This window comes from Arachis hypogaea, chromosome 17 (genome assembly GCF_003086295.3).
Source record: "Arachis hypogaea cultivar Tifrunner chromosome 17, arahy.Tifrunner.gnm2.J5K5, whole genome shotgun sequence".
Lineage (NCBI taxonomy): Eukaryota > Viridiplantae > Streptophyta > Magnoliopsida > Fabales > Fabaceae > Arachis > Arachis hypogaea.
Genome location: NC_092052.1, coordinates 35,845,792 through 35,848,505, shown reverse-complemented (window position 1 = coordinate 35,848,505; position 2,714 = coordinate 35,845,792).

Sequence of the window (2,714 nt, the reverse complement as noted above, 5' to 3'; positions counted from 1 at the left end):
AACAACCATTATCGATTTAAATAAACAAAACTAAAATCAACATATTCAATCCATTTCACCATAAATTCAGAAATCAACCAATTCAACAACAAACACAACATGTCAATCTCAACAGAGAATTTTTTACATCACAGACACTCATCCATTTACGTTAAATTACTAAACTTGTCAGGTATTCAAAACCTAAAATATATCTTATTAAAATAATCCCCTACCTCGAGGAATCAATCTCGCAGCGATTTTAGCGCGATAAATCCCTTTTCCCTCGGTCCGCAATAGCGGCGGCTGCATCCATAGCTCTACTTACGTCCGCAACAACAACAACAGTTTTAATCGCAAAATGCAACCTCGATTACTCAATCCTAAATTATCAATGTCATGAAATCCTTAATAACATATAACATAATACTAACAGCGAGGGTTCTCAAGCAAGAAAACTTACTGCAATAAAAGAATAAAGCAGCAACGACCTCTGAACCGATTTGGTAGCTGCAGCCTCAAGCGACGGTAACTACAACAGCCATGCAGTGACAACAAGGTTTCAGGAATTCAAAAGAATGAAAACTCAAAGCAAGAATCTTACTAGCAGTGGATCTCAGCAACGGCAGCGCCATTTTTCTGCGACAGAGCCAGCTTCTTCCTCTCTCATTCGTGACTAGCCTCGACGGTGGTGCAAGCTGGTAGCGACGGAGACGGTTTGGATGAGGATGACGACGGAGACATGGACCTCCACGAAGACGGCGACAGAACAGAATCTGGTGGTGACAACCAGACGCGGCGTCTCCCTCTCCTCGGCTGAGCTCCCTCGTGCGTCTTCTTCTTCTGTCTCTCTTGGCGACAATGGCAACGACGGCAAGCTCGGTGGTGGTGGCAGTGGTAAGACGCGATGGCGGTGGCTTCTTCTCCTCCCTCGCGTGCACTCTTCTCCATGGAGTGTATACAAGTAGATGGGAACGAGGTCCACCCCAACTCAAATAGCTACCTAAGTGAAGTTCTTGTAAGTAGAATCTTCTAGTATCTCACGGAAGGGCACTCCCGTTTCTGTCTGTAGGGTGAGAGGAATAGGGGTAAGAACTGGAGAGTCCTTAGCAGGATTGGGGTTAGAAGTTAAGTTCATTTTACTATTATTAGTCAACAGAAACAAGTAATAGAATACATTCAACTTAACAAATGAGGAACAGAGAAGTCAAACAATCATAAAGTACATACAAAGCAGCCACACATATACACATAAAACACATCACAGAGAAATATGCACAAACAAGTATGATGCATGTCTAGCCCTACGCAAGCCATGAGCTCATGTGTCGATTGCCTACCCGCTCCAGACATTACCTGGGCACAAGTTCTAGATATGACTTTCGAGATGCATACATTATGCATATAAGTCTTACGGCTAGGCCGCATATAATGTGACTTTTAAATGTGTTGTAATATGCTTATATCTGGAAAATAGTTCACAATGTGTGGGTGTCCCCACTATACATTTGACACTAAGGCCCAAACAACAATCATGTTTCATCTGCTCTCATATGGCAGACGGTCTTTTAGAGTCTTTTTATCTTTACCCTCTGCTCTCTTGCGGCAGAGATCTGCTCTCATGTGGCAGATATCCCTTTAGTTAATATATTCTTTTCTTTTTTGTTCCCTGCTCTCCTGTGACATAGGTTCTTTAGATTTCTTTAATTTTTTGCTCTCTACTCTATTATGGTAGGGATCCCTTTAATCTTTTTCTTTCTTTTCTTTTCTTTCTTCTTCTTTTCTTTCTTATTATTCTCTTTTACTTTCTTACATTTCAACAATATAAATTATCTTTGCACTCTTTCCTCGCCTTTTTCTAAGTGTGTTATGACAAGAAAATCATAAGATTCTTAGCTTAGATTTGACTTTTTAAAACTTTTAGGGAATATTGTTGTTTCACTTTTTCATTAACAATTATTCAAATTAAATAATATCTTGAGTAAAAAGATAATAATAATATTATTATGAGTATATTAATATTAATAATAAAAGGGTAATATCATTATTATTTTGATAATGAAAACCTATTTATTAAAAGTCTTCTCGTTAAACTTCTAGGAATTACATTTTAATTTCGAACTTTTAGAAAGATTTACATCTTGAACCAACGTACTTTATGAACTTACTAAAATAATTTACATACATTATAATTATCAAAAATATTCTTATACTTTTATAAAATATCCGTTTTACTCCTGAACTTTTACTTATTACCCAAAATACGCATAACTTACAAAATTATTATTTTTAACTACGATCTTTTATCAAAATACACTCTTATTTTCAAAAATTAACTTTGTGTTAATGATCACACCTCTACCACAAAACTGAACCTTCTTTTAATTTTTCTTCAAATTTTTGGTTTGATTTTCAATCAATTTTCAAACTTTTCGGTTACCGATTTTTCACAGAGTTCACCTTAACCTTCCAACCACCAAATCTTCTCAATATTATAACTTGAACTCAATCCCGAACACATCTAAAACAATTTGGTTCATGACTGCCTCCTCAAGGCCGAACCATAAAGCTCACAAAATCACCAACATTTCAACAAAAATCAAGCATAAATCCATTCAATTTCAAGCAATAATGATCAAACCAATAATCACACATCAAGAACATATTTAATTATTACAAAATAATCAAATCCTACTTCCGAACAAGAATTACAAAAACCAAAGCTCCAGAGAAGG